The sequence below is a fragment of the Gekko japonicus genome, unplaced genomic scaffold (assembly GCF_001447785.1).
Source record: "Gekko japonicus isolate JY-2015 unplaced genomic scaffold, Gekko_japonicus_V1.1 scaffold396, whole genome shotgun sequence".
NCBI classification, from domain to species: Eukaryota; Metazoa; Chordata; class Lepidosauria; order Squamata; family Gekkonidae; genus Gekko; species Gekko japonicus.
The window spans coordinates 802,133-813,604 of record NW_015174287.1 but is presented as its reverse complement, the minus strand read 5'-3'; positions in this window follow the sequence as shown (position 1 = coordinate 813,604).

Genomic DNA, 11,472 nt, shown 5'->3' with positions numbered 1-11,472 from the left:
TCCCCAACCCTGGGGAGCTCATAATATCGATCTCATAATATTGACAAGTTGCTGTTTCAGAGAGAGGCCTTTTGGATTTTTACATTAGACACCTTATTATCTCCTAAGGGCCTCAGTGATCATTTGGATTTGACTTCCTCTGTGTGACCTATCTTTCTCCTTTGTTTCTGCCTTGTAAAGATCTTAGTCATCATTACACGGCAATTTTATGTTTGCTGTCCCTTTAAACGTTGGCTCCTCAGTTCATATATAAGTGGAACCGATGCAATTCTCATTTACCTCAGCTCCTTAGGTATCAGAGCTCTACGTGAAAGATTATCAGAACTGCACGTGAGAAATTGGATCACAGGTATTTTGGGGGTTCTAAGTGTGACCTCTTCTACTTCTTGTCGTTAAATCCTTCCTTTTGTCTTTGTACTGTTGTTTCTACTAATTGGTCTATACTTGTTGTTATACTATATGTGTTACAGATATATGATTCAAACATACTTCTTTAAACAGTAAGTGTAATTTTTTTCTGCTGTAAATAAGCCCACTTAGATATTGCATCATACTTGTCTTTTATAGACATTGCGCAAGGTCATTCTGCAACAGGACTGTAACAGAAACAATTCTGAAGAAGATATTGAAACAATGTCTTAAGTAGCCGGCAGATGTCTATTGCTATACTTTACTAATTGCCATAATTCGCTGTATTAGGTACTGAATTTTTGTACCTGAATGGTCATCCCTCACTGTATATAGGGATTGTTTTCACTAATTACACTGTACTCTTTGCACTTTATATATTAATATTTGGTTTTCATGTAGTTATCAGCCCCCTTCCCCCCCTTTGTGTGGCCTCTGGTACTCAGTACTTTGTGTGGTTTCCTACAGAGGACTCCCCCCCTCCTTTGCTCTTTTTCCATTCTGACGCTGTCAAATTTTACTGGATTTTATGTCAGTCTTATCTTAGTCCTGCCAGAAAACTGTTTATAGGTTTTGCTTATGAAAATTCTTGCTCATGGTTTAAGCGACCTCACGTTTATTACTAGTAAGTTATCTTATAATGAGGCCACAAACTCTGAGGGGGAAAAATTAGCTCCTTTCTCTTCTGCAACCAGCTGCTTTCCCTGTCTAGCAGAGAGGATTATGGGTCGTCACAAGATTTGTAGGCACAGCTTTTATTTTTTAAAAGCTGGAAGTGTCACTGAAAGAAAGGAAAGGGGGAGAAAAATGAAAACAAATAAAAATTAAAATAAGTAGCATTCATTTAAGCGGTAGATTTTGATGGCTTCTTATGAGTCACATTTGTTCTTCCCAATCATATTTTATTGAAGATTTCGGGTGTAAACTAAACATTTTCATGTTGTTTACATGAAAAAAGTTATAGAAATTGCTATTGTTCCTTCATGGAGACTCGAATAGTGTATTTGGGGTAAATTGCCGTCAAGTACAGTGGTTTAGAGGAGCTACGGTGGCTCAGGTGGTTAAGACGCTGAACTGCAGGCTGTGTGGAAGGTCACTAGTTCAGCAGTTCGAGACCCGGGTGCCGCGTGACGGAGTGAGCTCCCGTCTCTAGTTCCAGCTCCTGCCAACCTAGCAGTTCGAAAGCAAGAAATTGCAAGTAGATAAATAGGTACCACTTCGGTGGGAAGGTAACAGCGTTCCCTGCGCCTTGGTGTTTAGTCATGCCGGCCACATGACCACGGAAACGTCTTTGGACAGCACTGGCTCTTCAGCTTTGAAACGGAGATGAGCACCGCAACCCTAGAGTTGGATTCGACTGGCTTTCGAGCAAGGGAACCTTTACCTTTACCTTTTTACAGTGGTTTAAGTTGAAGGAATGTGATTTGCCCCACGGATTTGGCATGAGATGCTCAAACTACAAATTCCAGGAATTCTGAAACATTATATCCAGGGGTCATTTGGGGGGGGACGCGGGGGGACACCATCCCCCCGGGTGAGGTGCGGGAGGGCGGGGCCTGGAGCTCCCTGCTGGTCCCCGCTGGAGGTCGCCGCCAGCTGTGGGGAGGACACACTTCCGGTGATGTCAGGGGGTGTGGCATATGCTAATGAGTTATGCTAATGAGTCCCCCTAGCTTTTTTTCTACGAAATGACCCCTGATTATATCTGAGAATTGAAATATACGAAAGGGCCACACACAATGAAGATGACTCTTCATTGAGGTGAGTGATAAAGTTATAGAGAGGCTTAGCAAACCAGATTTTCGTGAGGGACTTACCTAATAAGGTAGGAAAAAGAATCTGGGGAGAGAGGAATATTCCAACCAAAAAAATCACTGTGTAAATAATGCAATCAAAGGGACTATGCTGAAGTGCAAAGGAACAAAGATTATTTATATAACATAATGTGTACAAACAGATACAATATAGTGTATACATATGACATACAACAACACAGAATGTACAAAAGAAGCCGGCACACAGGACATAGGACAAAGAGACAAAGACTCCGGATTCCAATCTTCGTTCCGTTGATACTTCTTCAGTTGTACCATACAGCTTCATCTAGTGCTCAATATATAGAAGCCTTCATGTTATATATGCAGGGGAAATTATCCACAATTTACATCAAACTAGTTTAAGCAGGGCAACCAATCATCAGTAAAAGAACATTCTTACATTGTCAGTAAGCCTCTGAGTTCCCCCTACATTTACAGACTACATATATCAAAAGGGGATGATGTGTTTGGCATCATAACTATCAGATTCTTAAAGTGGTAGATAAAGTGACCCAGATAAAGGCTTGCAGTGGACCTGTGATGGGTAACACCACCTATTGCACCTTCTCCACACCATATCCTGACCAAGGAGAGGAAGTGATGATACCAGCTGCTTATACCTGGGATGGTGGTGAAGGAATTTGGCTGGAGTAGCCAAAAGATGGTTGGGAGGCTGGTCCATAGGGGCTAACCTATAAGTATTGGTATGAGATAGGTTATTTAAACACACACACACACTTAAACAGTGACGCATGAATTTGTTGTTGTTGTTCAGTCGCACAGTCTAGTCCGACTCTTCACGACCCCATGGACCAGCTCCCGCCAGGCCCTCCTGTCTTCCGCCGTCCTCTGAAGTTGACTCAATTTCATGTTTGTTGTATCTATGACACTGTCTAACCATCTCATCCTTTGCCGTCCCCGTCTTCTTTGACCTTCAGTCTTTCCCAGCATCAGGGTCTTCTCCAGTGAGTGCTCCCTTCTCATTTGGTGGCCAAAGTATTTGAGCTTCAGTTTCATTATCTGGCCTTCTAGGGAACAGTCAGGGTTGATTTCTTTTAGGATTGACTGATTCATGTAGATCACCACTCAGCACCTTCTTCAGGCAAATTGTTTTTCCTTCCTCCTTGTGTATAGGAGGGTAGGTGGCATGATGATAGCACAATCTCATCAGATCTCAGAAGCTAAGCAGGGTCAGTACTTGGATGGGAGACCACCAAGAAAGACTCTGTTAGATACAAGACTCAAGGCAGCAGGTGAACAGTGATAACAGCTTTATTGAACAGAAGTCAGAAGAACCGAAACGAGACCAACAACTGAGCAACAGGCTCCTTTTTAAACAGTCCGGGCTTGGCAAGCCACGCCCACATGTCAGATAACATCCAATCAGATACTGTACATAAAGACCAATCACTTTGCTTCCCTCCAGAACTTCCCTTGTTCTGATAGGTCGGTTTACAATACCTTGCATCAGACTAAAGCTCAATACATACAACATTCCATTCCATACATAAAAATCCTCCCCCCCTTAGACGAGACAACCCTTGAGCAGACGTAGTCTTTTAAGTAAGCAGGATGCTGCTTAACCCGTTGGGATCGTCTTACTTTTTCTGTTGGTGTAGTAGGAAGAAGAGCTTCGGGCTCCCTGTTAGTGGGTTCAGCCTGATCCCTAATGGGACTGAGAGTCCATGGCCTGAGTCCATAGTCGTGGCTCTGCTCACCCTCAACTATGCCTGGGGATTCCATTGCTTGGAAGTCCTCAGCCTGTTTGGAGTCTGGAGACTCTACCTGACTGTCTGTGTCAGGTACGTCAGCCACCTGGGGAAGGGAATCAGCCCACCTTTTGCCCAACTGGTCTACATGGCGCTTCATCACTCTACCGCCATTAATACGTACAGTATAATGGCGGGATCCCAGAACATGATTTACAATTGCTGGTAACCATTTGTGCCCACTTCCATAGTTTCTGGCATACACATTTTCACCTTCGACAAAAACCCTGGGTTGGTCTGTGGACTCACTGTGTGGCGGCCGGGTTGTGGTCAAGTCTGGGTGCATACAATCTAACAGCGTCGTCAGACATACATAACAGACTCTGCAGAGGAAGATAGATTCAGGTGGGTAGCTATGTTGGTCTGAAGCAGCAGCACAAAGTTTGAGTCCAGTGGCTCCTTTAAGACCAACAAAGGTTTTTTCTGGGTAACTCAGAGTAGTCAGCTAAGAAAATTTGCAAGGAAACAGTCAGAAAGAAGTATAAACCCAGCTATCAGCAATAAGTCATCTTGACTGAGGACGAGCAGGCCGCATAACGCTGGCAATCCATTGTCACATGGTTGCTAGGACCAGAAAGATTCTGGGCTATGGTGAGGGGATTCCCCGCGGTGAAACATTTTCTTTCTCTAACCCAGAATAAAACTTCATTGGTCTTAAAGGTGACACTGGACTCACGCTTTGTTCTGTAGAGGAAGGCAATGGCAAACCACCTCTGCTTTTCACTTGCCTTGGAAGCCCCTTGCTGGGGTCGCCGGAAGTTGGTTGTGACTTGATTGTACTTCCATGCATATGTAATCTTGTTCATGGTGATATATAGTGTCTTGTAGTGTGATTTTTATGATCATGTTGATTTGTTGTTGATATATGGGTGGTTCCTCCCACTTCTGCTGTAGTGTAAACTCATTTCCATCTGCCCTTTGATTTAAAAAATAAAAATCCTAGACATATAGGCATATGATAATCACACAGGTGTCAAGTCTGAAATGTATTTTTAACAATTTCATGATGGTGTTAAGTATCTGTAGTTTGGGAAAGTATCAGTTTTGAACCAGGCTATGCCTCTCTCCCATACTTGAACGTTTCTCCCATGAAGAACTTGACAGAAATAAATTCAGCTACTTATTCATTTTCTTTCATATTTAAGTGCCACGTTTTAATAAGTATTTCTATGGTATAATTTCTTTGCCAGGCTCAGGCTGTTAGTTATTTCCAAAAGTGCTATCAGCTGGTGCCGGCTTAGTGTTGACAGCCGGTTTGAGCAAATACGAAGAAGTGGAGAATTATAAATTTCTGTGCATGTAAAAGGTGCAGATTGTTTTCCATAGATGTAAATGGAAAATGGGAAGCTGAAAAGAGGTTTTAAACATTGGGGTTAGAAAACACTCCATTTTGCACAGAGGGAATTGAATCTGCAGTTCTGAAGTCGATGGGCTTAGAAGGGTGTCGCTCTGTTTGGGATAGTACTGCAAGTGTAGTATCTCTAGTGAAAGTATGTCTATCAGTATTTGTACTATTCAAATGAATTTCCTAAAATATACTTGGCCACACTGGCACCTCCAGAGAAGATTCATAAATTCCTTTTGTTACATGTAGAAAGAAGCAACAAAAAGTATATGTAGTGTATTCAAAGCTGCCTTGAATGCATGACATGTGGTGAAACAGCTAACTGAATTGTAATGTTAAGCTTCGTCCTGGGCTAGGATCCAAATCCATCCAATAGTATTGCTAGCCCAGGAAGTAGCAAGCCAATCACTTCAAGCAAGCTCCCTGAGCGGGAACTAATGTGATTGGACCTTATCTCGGCAACTTCATAGGTTGATATTTGTACAGTGGGTGTGGCTACATTAGCCGCGGATATTTAAAAGCAGGACAGCTGCAATGTAAAAGCTGTTCTGGCTATCAGATGTTGATCCGTGTTGGAGTTCTGTTCGAGTTGAAGAATAAAGTTGTGTTCTTGCTGAATCACTCTCCGACTGCTTTGTTAAGTGAGCGACTTAACAGTATAGCTATCTTCATTTTGTGGCTTCTGTTAACATGAAGGGATAACTTTTCCCCTCCAGTATTGTTTGTTAGGATTGTTCCACAGATTGGACAGTACATTATCTGGACACTACTGTAGGGGCTTCCTGCTAACCATTTGTGAACAGCCCAATATAAAATAAAAAAGTAGAATGTAAGGATGACTTACTCTGAGGAAACCTGGCTCTGGACTTTCGGGAAAAGGTGGAGGGAAAGGCAAAATTACATGCAAATAAGGATGTTCAATCAAAACGTTATACTAATTAGCCGATCCTTACAGCACTGAGGTGAAGAGGGTCTTGAGCACCCAACAAGAGGCCATAAATTGAATCCGACCTTTGGCACAAAAGAGCAGCACAGACAAAAGCTTTGGAGGCTGGAGACAAACAAATAACAACAATTTTGTAACATGTTATGACTGAGAATTATGGAACCATGGAGTGTATTTGTGTGTGTGTTGCTCCAGCAATTGTGTGCCAATTTAGGCTGAGGAAATGATGGCAATTGAAAATAGCATTTAACAAGCAAGTAAACAAACAACTGTTGCTTTGCTTCATGTGGAAATTAGTTTATTAGGCATGGAGGAAACACAATTTCCATGGTTACAAATGACCTGTTAATCTTCTAAATTATTCAGTCTTCCTGAACAACAAATCTACTAAATGCATAGAGTGTCTGCTAAAAACCTGGAGCTGCTATCATATATTCTTACAAATGAGTCCTCCATAAACACCAATTTTCAAGTTACCTTTTACGTCCTTCTTGCCAAAGTGTTGAGATGTCTGCTGGGTTTTTCTAAATGACAACTACGGAGGATGTGTAGCAAACGAAGAAAATCTTTCTTCTTTGCTTTTTTTTTTAAGTCTGCATTCATCACTTGATTAATCTTAAATGAAAATTGCCTGTGGCTTTATCTTCCACAAATGGAGTAACTCTGACAGAGGACAGAGAGAAAGCAGAAAGGCTTAATGCCTATTTTGCCTCAGTTCTTTCTTTGAAGAAGAGAACACATGCATCTAGAGATGGTAGTAGGCAAGGCATGGTCTCTGGACTGCTGGTTGACATGGTCAGAGAGGTAATTGAGAAGCATCTGGCTACAAATCCCCTGGGGCCAGATGGTATGCACCCAAGAGTGCTCAAAGATCTTTCTAGAGAGCTTGCAGAGCCTTTGTCCATCATCTTCAGACCTCTTGGAGAATGGGAGACATGCCACAAGACTGGAGAAGGGTAAATGTTATCCCAATTTTCAAAAAAAGCTTGGAGGGATGACCCAGGAAACTGCAGGCTAGTCAGTCTGACCTCTGTCCCAGGGAAGATACTGGAGCAGATTTTAAAGGGATCAATTTGCAAGTGTTTAAAGGACAGCTTGGTGATCTGGGGAAGTCAGCACGGATTTGTCACCAACAGGTCCTGCCAGACCAATCTCATTTCCTTCTTTGATCAAGTGGCAAGCTTACTGGATCGAGGGAATGCTGGCGATGTTGTTTACCTGGACAGCTTTTGACAGCGTTCCCCATGATGTTCTGATGGGTAAACTAGAGGACTGTGGACTGGACTCTAGGATAGTTAGGTGGATAGGGAACTGCTTGGAGAGCCGCATTCAAAGAGTAGTTGTCAGTGGCATTTCATCTAAATGGAGGGAGGTGTTCAGTGGGGTGCCACAAGGCTCGGTTCTGGGCCCGGTACTTTTCAATATTTTTATAAATGATCTTGTAATGTATTCAGAAGCTGCCATGAATACGTTAAGATGTAATGTGAAACATCTCATAAGGAAGCAATGTTAAGCTTCGTCTTGAACAGGGATTGACGTTCAAGACTAATGCGTCCAATCAGGTTCAAATGTATATAAGCGGGAAAGACTCTGATTGGTCCTTATTCGCTCAACCTGATAGGTTGATAACTGTATAGTAGGAGTGGCTACATTAGCCCGGAATGTTTAAATACCGAGCAGCTGCAATGGAAAAGCTGTTCGGGCTATCAGAAGTTGTACCGTGTTAGAGAAGTGATCGTCGAGCTGAAATAAACCTGAGTTTTGCTGAAATCACTTTCTGACTATTTTGTTAAGCATCGGACTTAACAGGTCTGGATGATTTCAGATGACACCAAATTGGGAGGAGAACCAAACACACCAGAAGATATAGAATTCAACGAGATCTGAACACACCAGAAAAGTGGGCGGATGTGAACAAGATGCATTTAACAAGGATAAGAGCTGAGTTCTACATCTAGGTAACAAAAATGAGAAACACGCATACTGGATGGGGTATCAGTGTGTGTGAACAAGATCTTGGGGTACAGGTGGAACTGTAAGTTAAATACGAGCAATCAGTTTGATGCGGTGACAAAAAAAGGCTAATGTGATTTTGGGATGTATCAACAGAAGCATAATGTCCAAATCGCAAGATGTGATAGTCCCACTGCACACTGCATTGGTCAGGCTGCATCTGGAGTACTGTGTGCAGTTCTGGAGACCTCACTTCAAAAAGGATGTGGACAGAATGGAGCAGGTGCAGAGGAGAACAACGAGGAGGAGACCAAGCCCTATGAGGAAATTTGGGAATGTTCAGTCTGGAGAAGGGGCAGCTGGGGGGGACATGATTTCTCTCTTTAAATATTTGAAGGGCTGTCACTTAGAGAAGGCCAGGGAGCTGTACCTGTTGGTAGCAGAGGTCATGACTCACAATAATGGATTTAAATTAAGGGTGGGAAGGTACCAGCTGGATATTAGGAAAAACTTTTTTACAGCAAGAGTTGTTCAATAGTGGAATCAGCTACCTGGAGAGGTGGAAAGTTCCCCCTCAGTGGCAGTCTTTAAGCAGTGACTTGGACAAACACTTGTCAGGGATGCTTTAGGCCATAGGTGTCAAACTAATTTGTTACGAGGGCCAGATCTGACATAAATGTCACTTTGTCGGGCTGGGTCATGTGTGTCATAAAACACAATGCCAGGCTGTTGTTGTTCAGTTGCACAGTCGAGTCCGACTCTTCGCGACCCCATGGATCAGCTCCCGCCAGGCCCTCCTGTCTTCCGCCGTCCTTTGAAGTTTGCTCAGTTTCATGTTCATTGCATCGATGACACTGTCTAACCATCTCATCCTTTGCCGTCCAGGTACCAGAGATATAAACTGTATAGAGGACAGCAGCTGGTAAGCTCCTCACTGCAAGGCCTCAAGGGCTGGGAAGGGGGTGCAAAGGAAAACCCATATAGGTGGCCTGGAGAGCCAGTGGTGCAGCACTGGGCAGATGTTCCCATGCTGCTTGACTGCTGCAGATGAGGTTGTTCCACCCTGCTGAAGCCACAATCAGAGTGGCTCCACCCACTTCCCCAGCAGTCTCCTGCTTCTTCTTCTGCACTAGTTGCTCGCGGGCCACGTAAGAGCCCTGGATGGGCCGGTTCCAGCCCCCAGGCCTTATGTTTGACACCCCTGCTCTAGGCTGATCCTGCACTGAGCAGGGGGTTGGACTAGATGGCCTGCATGACCCCTTCCAACTCTTGTGATTCGATGATTCTATGACATTGCTTTTACTTAACTACACTAATTAAATAGGATGGCTTTATGGTTGCAGTAAACGTCTGCAGCTGGGAAACTATTTCATGAGCAGTTGGACTACAGTTTTATTTAAACCCAAGCATCCCCCAACATCGCATCTTTCTTTGTCACGTGCGTGGAACAGTGATATGCAATAGCTGCTTCGTTATATGCAATAGCTGGGGTTCTGGGGAGTGCTGTTCTTCACTAGAAGCTTTGAGCATGCTATATCTCCATTTAGATTCATCCCAGCATAAGAGTATCCTGTAAATCCTATAACCTTAGTATTGATATATTGCAGATATAAGATAGTTGTACTTTAATGTGGTATGTTTCTACCATATTCCTTCGTAGCTTTTTAGATGTGTCTGTTCTCAGTTTTGAATGAAGTTAATAGTTTTATCCTGCTCTGTCCCCAAGGAGCTCAGAGTGGCTTCCATCATTCTCTCCTCCGCTGTTGTATCCTCACAGATTAGGCTGAGGTAGGTTAGGCAGAGAGGGAGTGAATGGCCCAGGCTCACCTAATGAGTTTCCTGGCAGTATGGGGATTAGAACCTGGGGCTCTGAACCACCAAATCTGTGCTGACTGTTTTTGGGTATTTGTGTAACATGTTGCAACATCTCTGATGAAATCTGATCAAAATGGGTTTGACATTAGCATGGCTATTTTCTTACCTTTAGTTGGCATTTGCCTTGTCGATCCAGCCTCCTCAGCATTGGTTTCTTTCTTTCTTTCTCTGTTTTGAGTCGGTGGAAAGTATTTCTCCTCTTTTTGTTTAGGCAGCATTATGTGTGCCAGTGAATGGGCATGCAAGAATTGCCGTCTCCATTGAAATTAATGGGGAAGCTTTTATGGGTGGGGGCAGCTTTGTGCATTGCCTTGTAGTGGGGTTGTGTTATTCTCCCAGCACGTGTGATGCTGTAGTAAAAGATGAAGCAAAGTTAAACAGGAGCTGTTGTTGGGGGTTAGCAGATGAACACAGCGGGAAGGCTGTACAGCATTATTCCTGTACAGAGAACGATCTGATGATGTGCAGGTAGGCAACTTTTATATCAAAGCATCTGGCGGAGCTACTGACAGCTGTGGCAACAATCTTAGCAAATATGATTTGATAGCAGGAGCTTATATAAACAGAGGCCCACATGTACGTTCATGCAAACTGTCAAAATTTGCACTTTCCCCGCAGTCTCTTGCTTCCCGACATGAAAGGTATATCACCTGGCAATGACAAAAAGTAAACGAAAAAACCATCCCATTCCCCTTCTTGACAGAGAGTGAAGCTGCCTATCAGCAAAGCTGGGAAAGCAATGTTCTGGTAGCCAAAAATAAGGAATTTCTATATAATTTTTCAAAAGGCTCTGTGAGCTGACCATGCACTTCAAATTTTGAGAAACAAGGGGCGCTGGTTTGTGTTCTGAGTTTTGCCATCTCTCCTTATATATAATTGAATAAGAACATTCTATATTGAACATTCTAAATTTGGCCTCCTTAGTGTTAGGCCGGAAGAACTGCCACTCAGAACACACTGGCTGGGTTGACTGGCTGCTTTGTGCAGTCCCGCCCAGCGTTCCAAGGTCATTTGCATGTGGAAGCTGATTGGACTTCACTCCATTCCACACCTCAAACTCCCCCCCCCCCCGCAAGGCAGTTGGAATTTTCAGTTGCATATGGAACCTTCAAGGTCTTTTGCATATGGAAGCTGATTGGACTTCACTCCATTCCACACATCAAACTCCCCCCCCCCCGCAAGTGCAGTTGGAATGGAAGCTGCCTGGGTGATTTCAGAGCAGCCACAGACTTTCTGCCAAACCTACCTTACAGTGTTGCTGTACAGATCGCAAAGCCAAAGAGAATGAAGTAAGCTGATTTGCTCCCCCGCTAATGAGAAAGACAGATTTTTGCCTAGAAAGAGGCTGCTGAGAGGGGA